The sequence below is a fragment of the Condylostylus longicornis genome, unplaced genomic scaffold (assembly GCF_029603195.1).
Source record: "Condylostylus longicornis isolate FDR11 unplaced genomic scaffold, ASM2960319v2 ptg000030l, whole genome shotgun sequence".
Classification (NCBI taxonomy): Eukaryota; Metazoa; Arthropoda; class Insecta; order Diptera; family Dolichopodidae; genus Condylostylus; species Condylostylus longicornis.
In genome coordinates this window covers 4,009,029-4,036,230 of record NW_026577999.1, presented here as the reverse complement: position 1 = coordinate 4,036,230, position 27,202 = coordinate 4,009,029, and positions in this window count along the sequence as shown.

Sequence of the window (27,202 nt, the reverse complement as noted above, 5' to 3'; positions counted from 1 at the left end):
GTTAAATAAGTAACATACACTCAAACTCATATCGTTTTTCAACTATAATTTTTTCTGAATAAAATTTCAAATTTTATAAACATTTTTCATTGGTTTTCACATCAATTTTCTCCTTATATAAAAGAGGGTTTATTGCAAAATAAATATTTATAAAATATTATAGAAGAATTTTTTTTTCAAATTTTTGATTTTCTATAATGGAAACACATCGTAAATTGGAATCGTTTAAAATGTCAATTAGTCAAACTAAAAAAAAAAAATTATGAATTTTATTTATTAAATGTTAAACTCATTTTAATTTGTTTCCAATTCCAATCTTTATATTATTTGCTCTATATAAAGTCTATGAAATATAATATAAGTAATAAAATTACCACCTTAAGATATATATTAACTGTATTCTATGTATAGATACTTAAATAACAAATGAAGCAGAGTGGAATTTTCAGCGTTAATTATCTGCACGCATTTAACCCACTATTTGGCTAACATGTTTCTATATACGAGATAAAAAATTTTTTTTTTATTATTTACAATAAAAATATTTTAACTTTATTTCTTCTCTTTTCTGTTTTTATATTTTCCATTTCAACTAAACCCACAAAATTATACCACAATACCATATATACCAGATGTGGTAATATAATATGCATTTTCAATGTCATAATATATCTTTAAGCATGGAATAAGATAATTTTATTTTGTTTTGTAAATGGAGAAAAATAAAAGAAAGAGAAAAAAAAATCAATTTGCTAAGATATCTTTTAAACGAATTGGTAGCGAATTCAAGGTTTTCATTTAAGCAAAATTTTTACCTATACGTAATCAATTAGGTTTGGAGTAAATATTCACAAAATGTTATTTAATTAAATACAACAGAGTAGGATTAGAGACTAACTAGAAGAATATAGTTAATATAATATGTTTTATGGTGAACTTCAAATTTTGAAGATTTGGTAACACTGTATAAGGTTTGAAGAGAAATATTTAGAGATAAGGAATTTTTATTAAATAGTGAATAGCGAAATAGTCTAAAGATAAATGAAGAAATAATATGGATGAATTTATTACAAAAAATAAACAAAAAATACCACAATTCACAATCTACTTTTGGTGACCACCGAATTGTGTAAAATCACGTCTTTTGCATTGTCCATATTTAAAACTGATGGTATGCAAAATCTATGGAAAAAAATTTAAAGAGACCATATACTGTGATTATCTATTAAAATTTTATGACACTTTATAAACACCTACTAGAAACGATAAATAATAACGATATAGTCAAGAAATAAAATTAAATTGTATGAGAGCGAAAAATTAGTGTTTACTATACTCAATATTAAAGAAGGAGTTAATTTTGCTCACTGTTACTAACAATGTTACTAACAATTTAAAATTTAATAGACCACTTAAGATTTTTAGCATTTTTTCTTGTTAATAACAAATTTAAAAGAAAATTTGAAATATTTTCATTTTATGTTTTTTTTTTTCAAAATTTTTGTTTTGATTCATACATTGTTTATCTCTTTTGAAATTTTGACATTTTGACAAAAAATTTGATGGTTTTAAAATATTTTTGCTTGTTTATTTTCATTCGTAGTCAGCCAGTAGAAGTCAGTGAAAAACAAAAACATATAAAAAAGCACCATCTATACGAATTACTCGTATTTATTTATTTATTTCTTTTTCATATTTTTATTGCTTTAATTCTGAAACAATTATCGTTTTACTAATTATTATCATATCATTGTTAACATGTGCTGAAATGAAAGAAAACAAATTGTTCTTCAAATATTTGAGTGTTTCTTTTGCCATTCATATTATATTTGTACATATACATGCATATATGTATATACTGAATGAGATGATAGTGAGTATAGTATATAAAATCTAAAATTATAAAAATAAAAAGTGATTTTTTGTCTTTTGTTAATTATTTTTGGATTGTTTTCAAAATAATATTTTCAATTGCATGTGTAAAATTTGGTGTGTTTGTTTATGTCATTGTATTCATTTACATACTCTCGACAACATACAGTACAATTAATATAAGTGTTTTTTTCTTTGAAAAAAAATTTACTATTTAATTAATTTATTTAAGTGATTTCTGAATACAAAAAAATGTTCGAACAAAGAACTTTTAATACTGATTATTAGGCAAAAATTACATTGTAATATTAGTAATAGCTATTAAGATTGAATAATAAAAATAACATAATTGAAGAGGTTTGTGTTATATTGAAAGGAATAGAAAATTTAGAAAAATACAAAATTATAATGAAATTTTTCTTATACTATTTGCCAAAATTAAATTATTAAATTTGAGTGCAATTTTAAAGTATAAATTTTAATAAATTGTTAAGAAAATCCGAAATGTCATCATCAAATTTATGTTATGCCTTCTTTTGATATATAATAGTCTTTGGTAGTTATGTACTTATATATGTATAGCACTACCATACAAAATTGCCGAACAAATAAAGAAATTTAATAGCATAAGTTTGTTATCACATGCGTTTATATGATTGTGTGTGCTTGAATATGGAAATATAGGCCCAATCAGAATATTTTAATTTACTTAGGTTTTTATAAACGAATTCTAAGTTAATTAGATTGTAAGAATACAGAATTAATTTTTTGTTTATTTTTTTTCGCATAAAAACTTTCCGTCCCAAAGTATGAGAAAATGAGAAAAAATTGCATATGTTAAGGCGATTTTCTTTGAATTTCGAGAAAATCGTCTTTGCAGTTAATTGTATAATTTCAATGATTGCAAATTAATCTTCAAATTGTTATTATTTGATTTTTCAAAAAATTTACTCAAATAAATTTTAAATGAAAAAAAAAATCCTTTTTCCTTAAATTTTTAACCACGTTAGTCATACATATTTAGAGTGCTAGTAGGATTAAGAATTATATAGTATATTTTTTATACAATTATACAATTATACAATTTAACATTTATTTAAAATTTATTCTATTAGCTATTGTTATTTACTTTAAATAATTTTCCGAAACTTAAAATTTAAATACAGGAAACAAAAACAGGAAAAAAACGGTAATATTTAAGGCGCTCCTTAAAATGAAAAAAATAATTTTATAACACGGATAGAGAATAATTTAAAAAAAAATAGGGAAAACTAAAAATTAAGAATTTTTGATAATTTAATTTTTTTTTTGTCCTTTTTTTTGACTGAAAGGAGTGTAAAGTATTTAATTTTCGTTATTTATATGGAACAAAAATTATAATTTGACACACCTATAACAACATTTTGTAAAATAAGTCAAAATATAAGTTGAAAAAAAAAACTATTTTGCAAAATAAATTTAAATTTCAAAGAGAATCGTAAAAGTTCAACGTATTTTAAGAAATATAATTTGAATAATAATTAAGAGTAGTGAAACTTTTTCAAAAACTTCAAATCTAGTTTAAGATCTAGGTTCTCTCATTTAAAAAAATTATTGTTCAAATATTTTTTAACTTGTTGTTTTCATGTTTTACGGTTGACTTAATAACGCAATACAAATGGAAGTTGTTATACAATAAATTAATTTATAATTAATTATTTTACTTTTGGTTCTTTTTTTAATTTCATAATTATATTCCGTTTCTCTTATCAATATCTAATAACATGTTAATTAATTATTCAAATTAATTATTATGTTTATTTTCTCTGTTATATTTATCTTTTTAAGATAGCTGATATTGCGCGCCAAATTTAGAAAATATTTCGTTTTTTTTTTGCAAATTAATTATATTCAGAATTGTATTTATAGCTTTTAATAATCTAATTATATTAAATTATATGTATGTTATAATAAATATTAGTAATAAGTTTGTACATATATAAATATAGTATATAAAACATAATTGATTGAAGGAACAGAATTTTGTTTGCTAAAAAAATGAAGTTGTACTAATACTATTCACATAATCACATAACAATACAGAAATTCATAAAAATAATATTTGCGTCTTCTAAAAATTTATTATTGGACATTATTGGACAATCAGGAGCCATATTATGTAATTCGATTTGCGTAATTTTAAAAGTCTTGATAATTCACCGACAGCACCAATGTTCGATTGTGCTATTCTTGTTCTCTGTACGTGTGTTTATATTTGTTATTTTGAGATTGTTTCCAATATTCAGATTTGCCTCTGTTTTGCACTATTTAACCATGGACCTATTGACTTACTTCTTTAGAATTAAACGTTGACACCTGATATTAGTGTTTAGTGCCACCAGATTTGAATAAATAAACTGAAGCTGTATTGTACAGTATAAATATTAGCGTTCCTCAGGAAAGCAAAAAATTTTACAAAATTCAAACTTAAATTTAAATTTTACCTATAAAATGTTAAGCTTTTGATTGTTGGTTTCTGTTCTTAAAAATATTTCATTGGATGATGTAGGTATTATGTTGTACTATCGTATATATTAAACAAGTACATTTAATAATAAATAAAATAATTATTTGGTAGGTTATAAATAATATTATTATATAATAAATCAATAATAAAAAAAAAATTTTTTTAATAAATTAAAAATTAAATTAATATCATGAAATCTATATATTTATTTATTTAATAAAATCCTATAATATTTATTTAACTATTTAAATATTAATTACATTTTTAAATAATAAATTATAATGAATTGTCATTCTTATTCAAATATAATACATCCATTTGTATAGCTACATATATCTACATATAATTAATTGGAAATCGTTTAATAATAATTACATAAATTATTTTTCAAAGAATTTTACTGCATTTTAATTTACAAAATAAAAATAATAAAATAAATTGGATTTACATTAATGGGCTATATTGAATGTCTACTATATATATATATATACCTATATACATATACATAGAAGCATAATTGTGTACATATATCATAATAATTTGTGTTTATTTCCCTATCTCAATATATAGCAATTATATTTTTCTTATTTTTGTTCCTTTTCTTTTCAAAATTCCAATTTTGAACCACCAAATTTATAATTTATTACAATATATTAAATTCCTCGCGTATATACCCCCAAATATTTTCCGTTTTTAGTCGGTTCCACCCTTCACCTACACTATATATCCACAATGTTAATATTCCCTTCGTAGCAATTTTTTTATTAAGTTAATTCAAAGAAAAAAAATATTATTTTCCTTCATGTAGATTATATATTCACATGTATGTATACAAATGATTATATTTACTTACGATCTTGTGCTTTAATGTGAGTATATATGAGGCTTATATTTAGAGGGATATATGTATGTAAATTGTATATAATGTAAAACTATATGAAAACAAATTACATTTATGAAAATTGGAGGAAGAAAAAAAATTTTTTATTCTCTTCAATTTACATATTTCTTTATATCAACTATTAATACACATGTATGTATGTATAATACCCCTTCATCATCACATTCAAAAATTTCCATTAATTTGTACATAAATGTTGTTCCTCTTTAGTTATATAGGCACGTATACATTCATATATGATAAGTAAATATATAAAGGAATAGCGGAGACGGAATAAAAGAAATGGAGGGATCAAGACAATGTTAGGCGCACAAATACAGAATTAAAAAAAAAAGCAAGAAAATAGAGGAGCATTCAATTCAATTTATTTTATGGATATAAATAGACTTTTCATTTCCACATTATAGAATTATGTTTTAAAAACATAAAATAACATTTGGTTTTTTATTGTTTTCTTTTTCTTTCTTTGTTATTTTTGGGAAAATTTATAAAAAGGAAAGAAAAATAATAAATGGTTTTTTTTTTCTTATTGCTTTGTATTGTGTTTATATGGAAAAACTTTAGACAAGACAGGAACAAAAGAAAAATTGTAAAAAGACGAATAATGTCGCAAAAGTAGGATGAGAAGGAGGAGATGGAGGAGTGTAAAAGAAGAAAAAGTCAAAAAAATGACTTTTTATGTAGTGTTTTTCAATAAAAATTCATTTTTTTTCTTATATACGAATTGTATGAATATTAGGTGTAGTTTAGTTTTGTTATAGGTCTCTATAAATAGGGAGTAAAATCTTTAAAGGCTCTTTAGGGGAAAATAAAGTATGTATAAAAAATTTTTTTTTGTTCTTCTAGTCTTTTTTACTCTATTTAGAAGCTAAAAAAAAATATGTGTTGCAGTGAAAATTATTGTCGATTTGGCAGTCAATTTATTTATATTAATTTGTGAGAGAATGTCTATGTATGTATATATAATTGTTTTCAAAGAAGCTATAATGATTGTAATCCAGCATAAAAGAAGAACAACAAAAAAACGAAGAATGCAATCTTTCTATAATAAAATATATTCATATACATACATATGCAAATGTTAGTACAAATATGTATATATACATATGTATATATACAAGAATATTTTTAGAAAAATAAAATTTGATTTTTATATTTTTAGATATTCTTTTAAAAGTAAATTTAATTTTCATTTTTCTCATTTACATATTATTTTTCTTTTTTTTTAACCAAATATGTTGGTGTCTGCCCTCTTGGCTATTAAAAGTATTAATCTATATTAATAAAAAACATGAAAATATACACATAAATATGTATGTATATTTTCATATATGAAAACTGTGTGTTTTATTGAATATTATTGTGTCAGATATATGGCGTAAATTTCTAATAAATAAAATATATATATAGAACATAATGCGATTACTTTAAGTATACAATAAATGACTTTGAAGAGCATACATATATATATTAAATGGAAAAATAATTATTCTCTGAGAAAAAAAGAGAGTACACATAAAAAATTATATATACTATAATGAAGCACGAATACAAGTAATTTTTTAGTGATAAATACTTTACCTCTTTGTCTTCTTCCAGACATCAGACGGGAGAGCCCCAACCGCAGCGATACTGTCCGACATAATATAGATCCTGCCCTCCTGAGTTTTGTTCTGATTTACAGAGAACACAATTTTTTTTTTATTTATTTTATTTATTATTAATTCCATTTAATAGGAATTTTAAAATTTCGTTCCAACGCCCTTTTGACATTATAGAAACTTACATTTCTGGCATTACTTAAAGTTTAACTTAAAAATAATTTTTCGCACATAAAATATTCAATTAAAATTTGTATTACAAATTGATATTTACAATTTTATATTTACATAATTGTTTACAATTTTGGGTATAGTTTTGACTTTAATTATATAAGCTGATTCAAGTAATTCGGCGATAGTAAAAATTCTTTAATCTTTCTTTTAAAGTTTTTTTTTACAATTCATAAATAGCATACATATGCTGCAGCCTGAAATGTTAATGAATAGTGTCCGAGGACCCTTGTGATATTTATGCCACCGCCGTATGTACCTTCAATGGTTTTGGACCCATTTGTGTAGAAAACCACAACTCGAGGGCCCCTTTGAACACCTTCAGCAATACTGCTAGAAATAAATATGTTAAGGCTATGTTACATATTATGTTATCATACATAAGTAGTGAGAAAATTTCCTTTTTGTACAAATCAGAAAAAAAAGTGTTTGTTTTTTCTCAAAATTTAAATTTGTGCCGCAGTTATTTGCTCCATTTCTTCACACACATTCTTTTTTATTTATCATATTGAAATTTTGAAAATTTCTGAGAAGCAAGAAAAATTTTTTTTTTAGTTATATAAGTTTTTTGAATGTATATACAAATACATATGCATATATGTACATACCAATTTTCTTGTATATTCAATATAATATTAGATAATTTAAATATATTTCGTATAGTTATGCATATATTATAATATAACACTAAACTAATAAGTTAAAGTTTGTGAGTATATTCATATATTTAATTTAATAACAAGCCAAGCAGACACGTAAAAGGCAAAAACCAAAAAAACTTTTTTTTTTGAGGTGAATTTCTGCGCCTAAAATTTCCCACACACAAAAATTTTTGAATTTTTTTTGTTCAAGAGTAAACTTGTAAGTAATAAGTAATAATTTATATAGAAAGTTTTTTTTTTTTTATAAAAATGACAGTTAACACGTATTTAATGTAAAGGAAGACATTTTGTTATTTAAGAAGATAGTTAGTTATCAAATTTCCTGACAAAATAACTTCTACATGTATAGGTTATTAATATAATAAAAGTTTTCGAAAAAATTTTAGGTATTCGTGTAAAACTATAACTTACACAAATGTTCACTTAAAATTTTGTAAAGGTGCTATTGTTGATTAGGTTTAACAAAATATTATGTACATATACATAATATATAAAAATTATTATAATTCTTTTTGTGTTATAGAAAATTCATAGAAAATTTATTTACTTAAATATTGTGTAAAAAAATAAAGAACAAAATCTTGCACTCATTTCATTTGTATGAATTTCAAGGTATGAAGTAACAATAAATTATTATTTTTTTTTCTTATTATACTTTTTCTTAGTTCGTACATGCTCTTGTCACTAAGTTTTTGATGAAATTTGATACGTTAATTATGATATTATCATGAGTGTGAAAAACAAATTACAAGTTACATATGTAATATACAGCTATGCATATTTAAGTATGTGACATTTTTAATTCATTCTAAATTTTTATTAATTAATAGTTTTGAAATTTTTAATAATAAAATTAATTTGTTAACAATTACCAAGTTATAATCAATTTAAATTATTTAATAATGAAAAATACTTGTATATTTAAAATTTTATTATAAGTTTTAAATTTACGAAATTTTTCACTAGATTTCTGGACAAAATAAATTTAAATATTAATTAAAATGTGTTAAATTTTTCTAAAATTATTAAAATTTGGAAATTTTTCCTAGTTGAAAATCATAAAAATTTTGTACTTCTTAAAATATATAATCACGAAACAAAGATTAAACGCATTAATGTAGATTTAAACTCATTGTTATTTTTTTTAGCTCAATTAAAATTTTATTACTGAATAATTTAATAATAAATAACACTCACATTAGATTTACGTTTCATTTAAAAAAATATCAAGTCAATATTATGGGTAAATTATTCGGATGTAGAAGAAGGAATGACAATATTTTAATTTTGTTGAGATGCTGTCTAATATAGGTTATGCGTAATCCTTTGGTTGCATGTTTGTGTATATGGACAGTAAAATACAATATGGACAGTATTCCAATATTTCTTCTGGAAACGTCTTCCTTATAATACAATAATGGCTTACTTGTGGAACTGATATACTGATAAAAGATTTCATTCGAAATGCAAAATACATGGGCACAGATATCGAGGCACTGATTTTGATGACCCAAAACATACCGCCCTTATTGTCAAAGAATGGTTGCTGTATAAGACACCCAAATAATTATAAGTATCTTCTTCCGCAGTCCTCAATTGGCCTTAACCCAATTGAACATTTGTTTTGTATAAGAACATTAAAAAAATAGAAAAATTAGTAACAAGCAAGAGCTGAAGCAAGTAATTTTGGAAAAATGGCAAAAAATAACTTCTGAATTAATGGAAACACTGATTGAATCTATGCCTGGGAGATTAAATGCAAAAAGAAATGCATTCCAAATATTAATTCCAAAAAATTAAAACACGTTTTGTGACTGAGCGGTTTTTTTTGACGCGTAGTTTTTGAATTTGTTTAATTTTGGTTTTCTTGGTGTTTCTTTAATGTTATTTTCATAAATTTTAGTATTAATTTAGTGAACTTTTAATTTTATAATTTTATTTTTAAATTGCATAATTAAAATAAAAGATATTAAGAGTTAAACAAAAAAAATTCTACTGAGCAGTTTTTTTTGACGCTCGTACCACATACGAGTATAATGAAAATGATTGTTTTCATGCGTTTGTAGAAAACGAGTGAAATTAATTGTATTATAGTATTGCGGTCGAAGCTGCTTCCAACGTTCTGCTTATTTACTTTAACATTTAAATTCTGGCTATCTCCGTTAAAGTTTTTGGTCCTATATATACAAGACTGTTATAATAACAAATTTAAATCAAAACAGAAAATTAAAAATGTTTAAAAATTATTACAATAAGAAGAAATTTTTAAATTCTCATGGAAAGTTATAATACTTGTTATAAAAATGGGTTTATATATATATGAATGTATGCTTATTGAGAAATATGAGCCCACAATAATAATTTTGATTCTTTTAGGTGAAAGTAAAACGAAATTAATCAACTTTTTTTTATGATGGTAATAAAAGAAAGAAAAAACTTTTTATACTCGTACATAAGACACGTGACTTTAATCAATGATTTTCTTTTTGTCTTATAATTTTCCCTTTACTTTTACAATGCCTTTTTTATTATTATTTAAATGTAATTGTAAAAATGTTAAGTAAATATAAAATATATACATATATATACATGTGATATATACATAAAAGCACCTACGACATAATATGTATGTAAACCTTCTTTTTGTATTTAGCGATATTTTGTTACAGATGTACCAATTGTGGGTTTTATATTATCTTTCTTTATTTCATATTGTTGTTTTTGAGTTTCTTGGATTTTTATTGACATATTTTAAATTTTTTTTTTTATTGCTATATATCATGTACATATGCACTTACATAAATAAAAACATTTAAATTGTGGTATATACAAAAGTACATATTCAGTTTGTCACTCTTTTTATAAATTTTAATTAATTTTTTATTATAAATAAAAATTAATAAAGTGTCATAATTGAAAAATAAAAATTTTTTGGTGAAATACGTTTGCTTACAATGTCGCATACAATAACTGTTGTTCTTAAAATTTTGAAAGTACCACAACATGCAGTAATAATACATACAGAAATTGTACTGCATGCTATGCATGTTTTTGTTAATGTATAAGCCCGGTTTCATGTCAAGTAGATCCGTTATGATACTGTTGGATTTCCATATCCCCATTCTCATTTGAACCAACCCGACTTCTTTATAAAACAGTTTAAATCCCTGGAATTTATATAAATCATGAGCACAGAAGATGAGCCAGCCTCCTTCTCCCCCTCAGGCAAGCTCCTGCATAGATCGTAGCGGGGCGTTCCATTTGCAGATCTGGGTTGGCCTAAAATTGTCCGGTGGTACCTCATGTTGTTTCATTTCCCCATTTGGCGCTGGTAAGCTCAATGAGTTATATTGCTTGGTATGATCCGGAACCCAAAACAAGTCAGTTTCGAATGAATGCATTATCTTATTGATAAATGATATGCAATCCTGCACTGTTCTGGCAGTAGAAATCTCCGCTCCCAACGTACTTATCGCTACCTGACTGTCCGTGAAAGTGTTATGATACACCTACATATCACTTTGGCCGCCAGACATTTTACATAACCGCGTTTATTGTGACCACCTCCACATGAAAGACGCTACATAGTACTCTTTAAGACGAAAAGAGTGATGTTATCTGGGCTTAAAAGATATTCTTATATTGATGTCTTTGATGGCTATTAGTTTATTTAACTTAAAGTCTTTATATAACCTACGTTACCCATAAAACCTACGACATTATAATTTTATTTAAACGATCTACATAAATAAAAAATATAACTGCTAATAATATTTAAGAATAACATATGCTATGTAAGTATTGTTAATGTTTAAAAGATACAAAAGAAAAAATATTGTTTTCCTTCATCTATTTATTTGATTGTTATAAAAAAAAATTTAATTTGAGGGGGGCTGTGGTTTAAGTGAAATAAAATAAATATAGAACCGAAATAACATAAATAAATAAAAATAAAAAAAAATTCTATATGCAGGTCATATACTTAGTTTTAAATTTAGACTTAATTTATTGATACGTGATTGTGACCTTTTTTACTTGCATCGATTCAAAAGAAAACATGATGCGTCTATGAATTTATGCGTGTTTATGCGGTGTGCGTAAAAATATGATCATATAGTCTGAATCTTTATATCACTTGTACACATAACGTTTCTTAAAGAAACATAAAAGGTTAATTTGTTTTGATTTTGAACTATATAAAAAAAAATTTAAGATTTAAAAAGAAACAAAAATAAAAATTTAAAACAAGCCCTTAAAAAATTACAACGTATATGCACGGAACCTCATTACGTAAAAATATTGAAGTAAATCAATATTTTATTCTTCTTCTATTGTAGTAAAGGTTAGTATAGTTAATTTGAATTGCGTGTATATGTGATGAATTTAAATTTTCCATTTTTATATTGACTTATTAAAATAAGTCAACAAGAAAAATAGGAAAAAAAAAATTTCTTAAAGAACTTATTTGTTTGGTACAATAAATTCATTTTTAATACCGTAATAAAATTTTTATTAAGAAATTGTTGTGATAACGCTTATCGGAACTTTTTTTTTATAATTTTCTTAGAAAAATATTTTGATTTCTTTCATATTTAAAGAAGAGAACTTATTTGGAATAATTTTTTGGTACGTAAATTTAATTGTGTTACAAAACAATCCATTAAAACTGGAGATGATGTCATTGTTATTATTATAAAATATTTGGGAAAGGTTTACAGGAAACATTTTTGCATCTTTGTGAATAGTTTCATTTTAAAGTTGTACTTTCATAATGAATTGATGGTTGTTCATTTGTGCGCCATTTTTAAGCTCAGCGGGTCGTTTTGTCACTCTATATTTGAATTTTTTTTTACAAAAATCGTGATTTTAGTAGATGTTTGTGGTAATTGAAGCAGTACACACAAAAAAAAAATGATAAAATTGACATGTTAACAGGAATGTGTGCGTTTGTTAAAATGTCAATTTTATCAGTTGTTGAGAGAGAGAAAAGAAGCTGCAATAAAAATAAAGAAACTGCGTCGATTTCATGAAAAATACATCAATTCGTTGCAAAAGTAATGAAACATTGAATTCAGCCTAAGCAAACATACTGACTACAGGAGGCTATAAGGTTATTATATTATATATATGAACACATTTCTTATATAATAAACTGTGAGAAATTTTTAACATAAATATGACACATATGAACATAAGTCTGATTGAAAACAACAAATAACATGTTATCATAAAAGGTCAACAAAACGTCATTAATCCAAAACAAAATTTAAATTGTTTTCCGCATATTTTAATATTGATAAATTTGATAACATATTTCAAATTCAATTGAATGTAATTCAGTCATATTTTACAATTGTACACTACAAACACACATTCAGTAAAATATTAGATAAATAAATTAATTTAAGAAAATAAAACAAAAAAATAAATCTTTATCATACCTACAATCTATTATATATTATTGTATTGTTTTATAGCCCAGCATGAATAGAATCAGTATGCACGCTAAGAAAACTAAATTAATAACTTTAAGTTATATAAACAACAAATCAACAAGTTCAAGTATTTTAAACAAAGTAAAAATAGAGCAATAAGAAAAATTCATGGCGATTTAACAATGGCTATACGACCATGTTTAATAAATTTCTTTTCTAAAACGCTTCATTAAGCTCGCAGTTACAATAACTCTGAAATATTATAAATATTATGATAAGTTAAATTACAGTTGTGTGAATTATTAGATTTTATACAAAAATATACAAGTATATAAAGCGTATATTAAACAAGTAAAAACGTTTCAGTCGGTATAAACCGATTGAATTATACCCTGCACCTTTCGTTATTGTGTAGCAATTACTTGAACCTCTAAAATCATTCTATAGAAACTTCACGGACATGTCTGACCTATAATTGGACATACGACTGTCAAGTTTCATGAATCTGACCTTATAATTTTTCCAAATATTTAAAATTAGCTTTTGGAGTTGTATGGTAAGTACCTGAACCTGCCAAGCAGTTCCACCAAACCTTCACAAATATATCTGATCTATAATCGGACAAACAACTGCCAAGTTTCATGAATCTGACTTTATTATTTTTCCAAATATTAAGAATAAGCTTTTAGACTTGTATGTTATCTACTCGAACCTGTAAAGCAATTCCACCAAAACTTCAGAAATATATGTGACCTATAACTCAACATACAACTGCCAAGTTTCATGAATCTGACTTTATTATTTTTCCAAATATTTAAAATTAGCTTCTGGAGTTGTATGGCAAGTACCCGAACCTGTCAAGCGATTCCTCTAAAACTTCAGAAATATATTTGACCTATAATTGGACACATGACTGCCAAGTTTCATGAATCTGACTTTATTATTTTGCCGAATATAAAAAATTTGCTGTTGAAGTTGTATGGCAGCCACCCGAACCAGTGCAGCTATCCCATTATAATTTTTATAGCATGTGTAGAATATAATTGGACACATGTATACAAAATTTTATATTTATACCTTTATTAGTTTTTGAAATATTTAAAATAAACTCTTTGAGTTGTATGGCAGCTACCCGAACCCGTTGTCCGAATTAGTCCAATAACAATAGGGCTCGTCCTTGGCACAAAAGAAAAAACTTGTGAAAGTTTGGTGTCGATTGCATTATTCGTTTTTGAGTTATCGTGCGATCGGACGGACGGACGGACGGACGGACGGACGGACGGACGGACGGACGGACGGACGGACGGACGGACGGACGGACGGACGGACGGACGGACGGACAGACGGACATGTCTAAATCGACTCAGAATTTTACGCTGAGCAAGAATATATATATATGTCCATACCGCAGATGACTCCTTCAAGTAGTTACAAACTCCATACCAAAGTTAATATACCCTTCACGAAGTGCAGGGTATAAAAATATTCACGACTTAATGTAATTAGCGAATACAAAATTGTAACGCTAAATTTTTTTTTTCTGAGTTTTCTTCGTTATGATTCATTAAGTAAGTGAATTGACAGAGTTTGTACTTAAGTTTTACTGTGCAGTGGATTTACTTTTGAAAAATTGAGAATCGAACGTAACTAATGCTACTCAGTTTTACTGCATTGTTTGCCAAGTTCTTCACTTTAAAATGTTCTTTCATACAGAAAAATCTTAACAGATTCTCTAAGATTTTGTTATAAGAGTGTCCGTATACAAGATTTATAAAGATTTGTTAATATTCAGTATAAGCCTGTGAAAACTTATATTAATCAACTGCTATTAATGGCAAAATTTTAAGTATACAGTCCGAATGAAAAAAACTTCGATAAAACATTGTGCCCGTTTATCACTAGTGCGTACTTAAGTGTGAAACTATACAATAATTTGTATACTTGTACAAATTTATTTTTTGAAATTATTAAAACAGACATATTTCACATTCTCAGATCAAAGTATAAGTAAAAAAAAAATATTAATAAAAACCAGTTTCATTCAATTCAGCTTTAAAACAGAGCATGAAAAATTTCCGATTTACTATAAAATATCATAAAAATCTCAAAAGCAATAAAATACAGAGAGACAGAGAGAGAGAGAGAGCGAAAGAAAAACAAACATTTACTTAATTGTTTAAGTTGGTAGTTGAATATACCGCCGCCACCGCTACCGTTGTACTGAACGTTTTATTTAAAAAATAAAAAAAATAAAAAGAAAAAAAAAATCATCTGAATTGCATGTCGTTTTAATAGCTTGATTATGTAATAACATCGCGTTTAATATCGCGTCATATTTTTTATTTTTTGCTCTTTTGATTCATATTTTATAGTACTCCCATAATTCACATTCACAATAGTAATAATATGAGAATTTAAGATTATTTTCATATTTTATATACAAGTAGTGTTTCATATTCTATATGAACACATTTCTTGCTCTTGTTACAATTTGATAAAGTCAAGAAGTACAGTGTACCTATACAAATTAAAAAGAAGTATAGTGATTTGTGTGTTCATATGGTTTGGATAAAATATAAAATTATTGTTACCAAAATGCTAGCACATTTAAATAAGTATGTAAAGCATGAGTTCTTCTTTCATCATTATAAAAATCCAATTACATCTACATTTTGCTCAAAATATTTTGAAATTTGAATTTCCTAAATAAAAATTGTGTTTGAACTAAATTTTGATCCTAGGTTCTACTCTTCGATTAATAACATCGAAAATTATCTACAGATAATCGATTTGAAATACATTGGTACTTGGAAATTAAAGGGAAACATACATACTTGAATTTCATTTTGTTACTTAAATTTCCATTTTGTGCTTGGGATACTAAAAAATTAAACTAATATTAAAAAATTATCTCTGATAAGTAAAATATCATTGATCAGTAGTATGTCATATGTATATATACCTATGAAATGCACCCTTTATAATATTTACCAGTATTTGCAAAAATCCATAACCAGACTTTTAATTCAACAACGAGAAATAACTGTAGAATAAGAGAAGTAGTCGAGATCAAGTGGTAGAAAAAATGGCACAATCAATAAATTTAAAAAATATCATTATGTGGTTGCAATGAGTATACTTAGTTGTAGTTAACCAGACCATAATTCTATAATGAAAAATTCAAGACAATGAATATAAAAAAAATTTTAGAAAATAAAATACCCAAATCTGGACAGAATTGCCTATATTACTTATTCTTGTTCTTAAATGCTTACATATATGTATATATACTGATGTTTTATAAGACACGACGATAAAAATGATGATCGTTACCATTATTAGATGAAATCATATTAGGAAATTTTCCACTTCTATTTTAGTTTGAATTTTTTCTAGTTTAAATCTTGATCAAACTATAAAATTAAAAACATTTGATTCTTGTGTACAAAAGTTGTTATGGTAATAGACATACTTAAAGTTTTTATCATTCTAAAAATAATATGCAAACATATATATATATATATAGTTGTTTATTTATAATGAATACTTATTACAGAGATCTTCAAACACTCATGAAAATCGAATTCATTAAATTAATGAAATCATTGTATTGGAATCAAAAATGATTAGTCACTATTTATACATGCAAATATAGGTATATACAATAGTTAATAGATTTACATATATCTGTATGCGCGCGCATCTATATTATTTATGCTTATCGATCGTTAGAGAGAGTAAATTACGATAAATTGTAGAATAAAAGATAAAAGGTTCTTATATTTTCGGTTCCGGAAGCAATAATTGTTTGATAATAGAATAATTTGTGAATAAGTGTGTAATATATATTCTAACATGCTGTTAATAAAAATAGATTTATACTAATATACTGTAAATTTTTACAAATTAAAGAAAAAATTTTAAAATCTATAATATTAATTCAAATACATAGAATTGCTTTGTAAAAAGGACAAAATCAAATTATTTTGATGTAAAATTAATTTATATAATATTGCGTTTATAATTTTGCATTGACAATCACTGTAATAATTTATATACTTTATTAACCTTATACAGTCGGACCCCTCCATAACACAAATTCCTGTCGAAATACAAAATTCCACATTACATGAACTTTTTCGTAGCATATAAGTTGGCTTTTACTCGAAATCTCGTTCTAGAAGGAAAAATTTTCACCCCATTTCAATTACAATTGGCTCTATAATACTGAATTTTTCCCAGAACAAGACAGCAAAATGTTGATGATTTGTGTTAAAGGGGTTCGACTGTATACATATAAAATTGCTTTAATATTTATATTTAATTTTATAAAAATCGTACAATTACATTTTCTAACTATAGAAGTAAAAATATAATCAAAATGGAAAATAAGAACAGAATAAATTAAATTGTAAACCATATTTGTTAAAATTAAACTGTTAGAATTCCATGACTTTATATAAATTACAAGTTATTAATTTGTGTTATGCTTTTGCATTATATTAAGATTGTATATATGTATGTATGTATATATTAAAATTTAAATAATATTTGATTTTATGAATTTAATTTTACTTTATGTACATTATACTTATTTTAAAGTATAAATTTTTTTATAGAGTCTAGACCCTTTTAATGATTTTGTTCAATATAAATTTGACAAGATTAAATCAATTTTAGAAAATTTATTTAAATTTTTGGTAGCCTTAACTAATGTTGAATTGAGTGCAATAACCTCATATTTTTATGGAAAATTTTTAAGAGAATATGTGGAATTCGGTATGAAAATTCCATTTCTAATTGAAAATAATAAAATTTACATTTTTGGTTTCAAATTGGATGGCACCTACAGTTTATGTAATAACACTAAAAGAGTTTTCTCAAATCACACTATGTATTTGGAATTAAGATCTTAATATTTTGAGAACTGATTTTAGAACAGACCTTTAATAAATTGAGTTTTCCTTTAAAATAAATAACTTGAATGTCATTGAACCTTGTCTAAAAAATTGAATATTAACTTAATGTACCACATGAAACACATGTTCGCAATTGAAAACTTTATATATACTTTTGGTGAACTATTAAAACTAAATTTCGCACTTTATTTACCAAGGTATGCCCAGGTATTTTTGACTTATTCTCTGTATTATATTACCAGAGGTGCTTAATATACATAGGCATCAATATTTTAATCAGCTATATGATTACAATAATTTTCAAATTAAAATTTACATTTTGTTTCTAAAACTTTTCTTTATATGCAATAAATTTATGCGTGAAAAACAAAGAATTTTAATAATACCCGGCTGAGCATATTTTAAATTTAAATTTTTCATATATACATACATGCATACAAACATACATAGTTGCATATATTTGCGATTTTAACAATGCAATTGAGAATTTTAAATTCGCATTCAAATGTTAAATTTTTTACAATTATAAAAAATAAAATTTTGAACAATAGCATTCCATGCATTTTTCCAGTGTATGTAGATATGTGCATAATGTCGATTTATTACGTTTATTTTTGCCATTTTGAAACTATATAATAATATATATATAGATACTAGGTGTTTACGCTATAAATGCCCATTAGTTTATAAGGTTTCTAACATTCTATATTTCTAAAATTCTAAAAAGGAAAACAAAAAAAAAACTTTTATCGATTAGAATACATATTAAAATTTTTTACAATATTCTTATGTGTTTTTAAATATATACATACAAAAGTACTACGCTATATATGTACATTGTTTGTATGTATATTGTACTTCTACGATTTCTATACCATATACAATTTAATAGCTTTTAATGTTATAATTTAAATTACACTTTTTAATCATGTTTTTAGTTTTTATTAAATGAAATTTACCATGCAAACCTATTAAAAATAAGTTTAATTGTACAATACACTCTACTTACTACTATAAGATATTGTGATTTACTTGTATACACAAATACATTCATAATTATAGTAGATTTTAATCGGAATTTAAATTCGTATATAAATGTTATATATTACGTACAGAGTACATAACTGTTTTAAATGGTTTTCTTTACGGTCAATCATTTTCTTTCGAGTAAAGTTCTTCTATTTTTAGTGTTGCCATATATAGGTGGGTTTACATATTCTTATAATTATTATACGTATAAACATTATGTGCATGTATGTATTTAAAATTTTCAGGCAAAATTTTTCTATGCAGAAAGAACAAAAAAAAAATAATATACGAGTATAATAGCAAAAATACATAAAAAAAATAAATAAAAGCGCAGAAAAAAAATGAAAAGTACAAAAAAACCATATACCAAATTTACAATCGTTAGTATTTTAATGACTTTAGGCACGCAATGTTTACATTATTTCTAATAGTAGTACCTACCAAATTGATGTAGAAAAAAAAAAACGTCAAAACAAAGGAATGCATGCACATACTTACACATTATATATTTACACTTTTGTTGAGTGTACATACAATGTACGTACGTACGCGGCTATACGTATCTTATACCAATTGAATACCTACTTATATATAAGGTACGTGTTTTATATTTAATATACCCACGTATATATTTCATAAATTTAGGTGAATGGTGCTAAAGGGTTTTATTTTATTTAATACTTACCCGTAATATTATTCGAGTGAAATGATATGGCAAAATTCGATTTTATTTACTTTGGTAATTCTTTTTTTTTAATGAGCTACTATTAAATAATATATTTTATAGTATTTTATTTAATTGGTATATGATTTTTGTATTTTTTTTACTTTAATTCTAAAAAAAGAACAATTTATTTGTTTAAGAACGTGCACAAAAAAGAAAAAAAGTTATGCAATATCAAAGCTATGAAAGTTTGATTTTGATATAAAATCTTGGTTAAATTAATTACTTTGTTGTCCATTCCATTAATATTGTTAAAATGCTTCTGGTCATTGCCTCCCAAGATAATAAGCCTGCCGAAACCTGTTCTATATTCGTTAAAGGCTCAGAAAGTCATATACCATAGCAGAGAATACTGAAAATGACTCCGCATGTTGCCTGACTAAATAATATCATTAGTATCGCTCTCTAATATTTACCGTGTGCAATTTCGCCTAAAAGCCGCTCGGGTATATTTTCCCATAAGTTTATGATATTTGGTCCTTGGTCCAAAAACATTCGCATGGCTAATATTTCCTCGCTAATATTTGACACATCAGTATAACATCTGGTGGTTGTTCTCAAAACTGTCTGTATAATAAATTTTTGGGTATAATAGCTTCTGTTTCTGAAATATTTCGTTTTAATGATAAGAGTGGTTTCTTATATGTATATTATTATTTACTCTATGATTTAATATTATAACTTGTCATATATAGTTTTTATAATACGAATAAAATATGTATTAAATTTCTTTATTTATTTGTATTTACTCTAACTAAATGAATTTCTATTGGTTTTCCTGAAATGTAATAAAACTCTTAAAAACACAAAAGTCCAGCGTACGGCATTCAATTTTTTAGTAAATGTTTTAATACACATACATACATATGCATCTATAAGTATATACGTATAAGTCATTTTATACCCAATGGAATTGTACGCGAAGGCATTAACACTGAATGAAATATTTTTATTTTATTGTAAAAGTTCATCAATAATATTATAAAATTGGAATATGAATGTACTTAAAAGGAATTTTCTGAGCTTTCTGTTTTGTTTTTGTTATTTATACATATTTTATGATATATACAGTTTTATTACCTTATTTTGCAAATATCAAAATGAAAATATCATAGCCAATGTAAGTAGTTTACATTCATTGTGATGATGATTAAATGTGACGATATTGCAATGGTCATCAAAACGCATATACGTATGTACAAAAACCTTAACTGTATCCACACTTATTTGTATCTATACTACATTAAATGACCATATACAGATATATATATAATAGTTTTATATTAGCGTATATATCCATTTTGACTACTGCATTTTAGTATATTTGCCATTATAGGTTTATAAAAAAAAACAGAATAGTAAATATTTTCTTTTTCTCTTCTCTTCCGTCATCATTTTGTTTTTTCGTTATTTTTTTTTCAATCTTTCCTGTATTTAATTACAGATTTCGCGATTCTCTTTATACCCGTACGAACGTATGTTCGAAGGGTATACTAAATTTGCCTTACCGTTTGTAACGCTAAGAAATAACGGTGTTAGATATAGACTCAAGTGTATGTTTTTGATCAGCGTCAAATTCTGAGTTGATTTAGCTTTGTCTGTCCGTCCGTCCGTCCGTCCGTCCGTCCGTCCGTCCGTCCGTCCGTCCGAACGATAACTCAAAAACTAATTGAGCTAAGTTCACCAAATTTTCACAAATGATTTATTGTAGTAAGTGCCAGAACCCTATTTAAATTGGACATGATCGGGGTACCGGTTCGGGTAGCTGCCATACAACTTCAAAATTTATTTGGCTATATCTCAGAAACTATAAAAGTTATGATATTGAAATTTCACACAAACAAATATATTAGTAGGGCCAATATGCCCCATAAAAGTCGTTGAAATTACTTGGCTCCTTCTGGTACCTGCCATACAACTTCAAAAGTTATTTGGCTATATCTCAGAAACTATAAAAGCTGCGATATTGAGATTTCACACAAGTGAATATGTTAGTAGGGCCGATATGTCTGGTAAAAGTCGTTGAAATCACTTGGCTCCTTCTGGTACCTGCCATACAACTTCAAAAGTTATTTGACTATATTTCAGAAACTATTAAAGCTATGGTATTGAAATTTCACACAAACGAATATATTAGTAGGGCCAATGTGTCTCAGAAAAGTCGTTGAAATTACTTGGCTCCTTCTGGTACCTGCCATACAACTTCAAAAGTTATTTGACTATATCTTAGAAACTATAAAAGCTGTGATATTGAGATTTCACACAAGTGAGTATATTAGTAGGGCCGATGTGCTTGATAAAATTCGCTAAAATTTCTTGGCTCTCTCTGGTAGCTGCCATACAACATCAATAGTAGTTTGGCACAACCAGTATTTTGAATAACACATAGTACTGAAATTTTGCATAAATTAATATGGTAATATGGCAACTTAAAGTCATAGTCTGCCCCATAGTTAGTTATGGCACATTAGTTATTTGCACATAGGATAACAAATTCGTACGGGTATCACAGAGTTGACAAGGTCAACTCTATTTTTTTTCTCGTTTTTATTTGATTTTATGTTAAAATATACATACACATGTGTGTGTATATATTAAAATAGTCATACTAAAAAAAGCAAGAAATAAACATTATGGTTTCAGCGCGTATTTATTTGATTATTTTTTTCTGTTTCACCCTCCAGATTGCAAGCAATAATGGAGGTAATGTGATGGCATCAAATTTCTTTTTGTCATGGTAGGGAAACGTAATTATACTATTTTTCTTAATTAAAAAGATCTTGGTCTCTTGATTTATCTGTGTACACTCATGTATCTCCAATTGCCATATCACTAATTTTATGTCATGTTAGATCTCAAAAATTGGACCTTTACTAAGTACCGATTATACATTTTCGATAATTTGTAAGAAAATTTTAAATAGATTTTATTGAAATTTTATATGTGTATAAGCTCTCACAAATGTTCTCACAGAAAATAGGTGCTTGCAAGTGGACCCTTAGTGCAGCAAATGACTATGTACCGTTAATGACTAGATTTCAAAAAAATCAGCTAGTAATTGTTTTGTTGGGAATATCACCGCTTAAAACTCGATTTTTCAATAGCTGCCAATTTAATATTTTTTATTATATCTAAAGAATTGAGTGACGGCATATCTCAAATATAAAGCTAAGTAATTTAGTGCGAATTTGAATTACATTTTCTTAATTTTTAGCCATAATTTCGGTAACTAGAAAACAATTTTTATATGTTCTTTACGGCTTGTTATATGCTGATCACATCACATTTCTTTTTGCTTTAGGATCGATATAAATACGAATTATAAAACTATGGATATGAGTAATTTGTAAAATAAAGAAATATGCAATTTTAAATCACGAAAGTGCTTATATTTATGCCACATCTATAGCATAAAATTTTATATAGGCCTATAAAATTATAATAATAGCATTGCATATACATCGTTCCAAAAAAAATTATATGACGCAAAGTATATAAATATAGCCTATGATATAAGAAATCATATGAAGCAAAAAAAAAAGAAAAACAGAAAAAAAGGGTGACGAGGAACTTACTTTGACTAAAACGATGAACAATGTCTGCGGAAGTATTGAATTTTTTTTTGTATTTTGATGTTTTTTATGTTACTTTAAATAATAAATTACAAGAATTTCTTCTTTCATTGAAGAAATAATTTGTACTGCTTATATAATAATTTGTATGTATGTATGTTAATAGCATAGGCAAATAATATCATAAGTATGTAATGTGTTTGCACATTATAAATGCATTTCAGATATGTTACTTTTTAAACGGAATATGTAGGTATAGTAAAAAGTGCTTTAGCGAAAAATGTTCGAGAAAATTAATAATTTATAGAAAAATAAAATAAATGAAATAATAGAAAAAAACTGATAATTTTCGGGAAAAAATTAAAAAATTGGACGGTTAACAGAAAAACCAATTTTAAGGCCTAATAACTCGAGAAGTAAGAGACGAGATCGGAGTTGTTAAGATCAAAGGCCTGAGGTAGACCCAGCAGTTTCTGGACAATTAGGACCAGAAGCGGTATGGAAAAAAAATTAGAACGAGTAAGAAACGCGTGAACATGCTTACGGGAATCCTAACGAGACACTGCCTTACAAATTCTGTGATCCACACCAAAAATAAGTCTCTGGTTAGTTACATCATTGCAGCAGAAGAACTACTAGAATTCGACCCCCATAAGTTATTAGGATATGTTAGAAGGATAGGATTCAAGAGAGTGCTTTACGCGTGATAATTGGGGGGGGGGGGGGGGAGGGGATGCACAACAGGACCATTTTTTGCGTCGCGGTGGATTGTTACCCCATGTCTTGTCTAATCTAAACTAAGACCTCAAGGTTTTTCATGCTTTTCGTTCGTCTGAATTCATTCATTCAATTTGACCAATTTCACTAGTCCCACGAAGTCTAAGACACACTATAGAGTTTTAATATATATGCACAAATCTTATACATTTTTACATGTTTTTAATTTTGAATACTTAATTTTGTTATTTTGTTGCATAATTATAGGCAATATATAGTTTCTTTCTTCGTCTACCTTACGACTTATATAACAAAACGGCTTCTAGCCTTATTATGACAAAATATACTACAAACACGCGATGTTAAATATTACATATTATATAAATTAACGTGAAACTAAACTATATACACTATATGTACAAACATATATTATATAAAATATTGTTTTTGATGTTAAAAATAAATTTAGTCAATTAAATGCTTTTCGAATAGGGGAAAAAGTATTTTTAATGTTGAATAATTTGCACAGTTCATATAATATAAACTATGTATACAAAATACTCAATAAGCACTATTATATATAAAATACTTAATAATCCTGAGATCCTTTGCAAAATTTTTTATAAAAATATACATAATACATACTTATATTTTCCAAATTCAATTATCATATAATAAACTAAATCCCTATTATTCATGAGAATCATTCCAAAAAAAAAAAATTAAAGTCGAATCACGTCACAATAATAATATTGTTTTAAAATCCAAGGATTTGCAATTTTCTAATAATATTATATAATAGGGTATAGAGTTTAGAATTTGAAAATAAATTTTGCTTTAAATAATATTTCAAGTTCGAAAGAGTTTTAGAATATTGTTTTCCAGATTTATTTAACCGCATATTATTAAAAAAATAGGAAAACAATTCCGTGATTGCTTCAGTAAAATGTTCTGTAGTTTTTTAATACGGTAATAAAAAGTAATGACTTCAATATAAAATTTATTGATTATTCACCAGCATAAATAAATAAACGAGTATACCAGCATAAATAAATAATCATGTAGGTATTAAATTTAATATAAAATCAAACAAAATCGAATTTGAAGTTTTCATATGTCATTTTATTAAGGTATTGTCTTAGAATTTGCATTTAAGAACGTACCTGTATTTCGTTTAGAATTCGAATTACTAAAATTTTAGGTAGGAATATTAAATTTGTTATACGACTTGTTAGAATAGTTTTACGTCATTTGAACTAAACATTAGTATACAATATAAATTATGATCAAATTTTATTGATTTTATAATTAATTTTAATGGAATATAATAATTCCATTTGTAAAAATTACTAAATTTCAGTGTATGATTCTTAAATCTCATATTGAATAACTATACAATTTAAGAGACTTTTAATTTTAAAATCTGTCATACAATCATAAATGACAGAATACTTAAATAGCGCGACACACAAGTATTACAGAAGAGAATGGCAAAAACTCAAATACCAATAACTAACGCATGTAATCTAAAAGTATAAATGTAAGCTAAAAGTTTAATAAATAATTTGTACAATAACCTTTTGATTTATTACGAAAACAATTATTTCTACAGTATATACATATAGGTATATGGTTATGTGTTAATGTTTATTACCCCTCAAATTTAATGAAATTTTAATGATTTTCACTAATTGCTTTTATATTTAAATTTATTATATAAAGTTTGATTGTTGCATTTGGCATGCGATAATTTTTACTTGAAAATTATTTTTGTAATTATAATGTTTTAACATTTTCTTCAAATTTATGTAAAATATCTAAAATTTTATTAAACTATATAAATTCAGTTTATCACTCTGTAATCATGAGTTACGTACTAATTTTCAACATTTGGGAAAGGTTAAGTTATAGAGGCAAAGAATTCGCTATAATTTGCTTGTACCGTACACTTTATTGATTCTTGCATAAGAAAATAAAATTAATTAAAATTTATTTATTAACTAATTGAAATTAAATGGTACCATTTTATGTTATACATACATTAATTCACTAAAATTTATTTTTATTTCATTTAGAATTTCATTCAAATAACGATTCTGAAATCACAAATAATAACAATCATTTAAAGTGTATTTATATATTATGCAAAAACGAATTAGATCATCTTTGAATTAGTGATTAAAGTTGATTGCATTAAAAAGGTATTTAAAATGAATTAAAAATTAAAATTATATTATTATTAGATTTTAATGAAAATTTACGAATAAATCAATTTGAATGTTATTAAGTCGATCAAATTTCAGGAAGGACATTTCAATAATTTGTCATCTTGTTTGCTTCCCTCTTATCATTTTCTCTCACTTTTACTGAGAAAAAAAAAAAATGTTTCTAGCACACAATGAATATTTTCGGTGTTTTAAATAATAATATCGCTGCACCTTGTATAGAGGGTAAATGTTATTATCTTTTTTCTGGAGTTGTTAATGGGAGATCCCAACTCGTTCTACTTTTGACTTTACAGATCTACACAAAGTATTTTTGGGGTGTTATTATTGGCAAGTTTTCTTCGAGTGTGTTCAACCAATCTTCACTTTCTTCTTCTTATTTGTCTACCGATAGGTTTTTGGTCTTTTATAATCCAGAGGTTTTGGCTGCTTATATTAGAGCAGAATATAGATAACATACTATTTTGAGACATCTGTTAATGAATACTTGTATTTTATGACTGACAGATTTTAAATTAATTAAATTTTACTGCCGTACCGGTTTTACATTGGACCGTAATAATCTACGGTTAGTCACTCTGGATATCTGGCAGCTTCCCCATATCGGCTGTCGCATCCTGAAAATTTGTGTGGTAAATATCCGCTTATTTTTCTTCTATATATTACCGCTAGTTAGGTTTCTTCGCATAGTGTTCACGTATAGTGGTGTTCTTTACTCTATTTACTGTTCCAATATTATTCGAAGTGTATTCGTTTGATTGACACAACTTTGATGCGAGCGGAACTTAGCCTATTTTTCACTTATTGT